Source organism: Loxodonta africana, chromosome 4 (assembly GCF_030014295.1).
Source record: "Loxodonta africana isolate mLoxAfr1 chromosome 4, mLoxAfr1.hap2, whole genome shotgun sequence".
Classification (NCBI taxonomy): Eukaryota; Metazoa; Chordata; class Mammalia; order Proboscidea; family Elephantidae; genus Loxodonta; species Loxodonta africana.
Genome location: NC_087345.1, coordinates 16,739,610 through 16,740,320, shown reverse-complemented (window position 1 = coordinate 16,740,320; position 711 = coordinate 16,739,610).

Sequence of the window (711 nt, the reverse complement as noted above, 5' to 3'; positions counted from 1 at the left end):
GAAGACCGACTCCTGGACTACTCAGGCACCTAAGCCAATTAATCCATTCTTTTATTGATTAAGTTACTTTGAATTGGGATTCTGTCATTTGTAACAAAAGAGTTTCAGCAAATATCCATTCACCCCCCCACCCCCCCACCCATCCACCCATCCACCCATCCACCCCCCCACCCATCCACCCATCCACCCATCCACCCCCCCACCCATCCACCCATCCACCCATCCACCCATCCACCCATCCACCCATCCACCCATCCACCCATCCACCCATCCACCCATCCACCCATCCACCCATCCACCCATCCATCCATCCATCCATCCATCCATCCATCCATCCATCCATCCATCCATCCATCCATCCATCCATCCACCCACCCCCCCATCCAGCCATCCAGCCATCCACAGGCCTGAGTTCAAGTCTCAGTTCCAAGTCCTAGCTGTGTGGCTTAGACGCAGCACTTTACCTAAGACTTAGAGTCTTTATCTGTAGAATGGGAGTTTCATTACCCACCTTATGGGATGGTTTCAAGGTTAAGTGGACAACCTGTACAGAGTATCACTATCACACTCAGGATCAAAATGCAGAAGAGGAGTTGGTAAATCCCACCCCCACCACCGTCTTTTCTGTCTGAATTCTGCCGCCCCTACCTACCCAGGTATGTCTGAGAAAACAAAGCCTATTGCCTTTTGAGCAGGCAGAGTCTGGTTGGT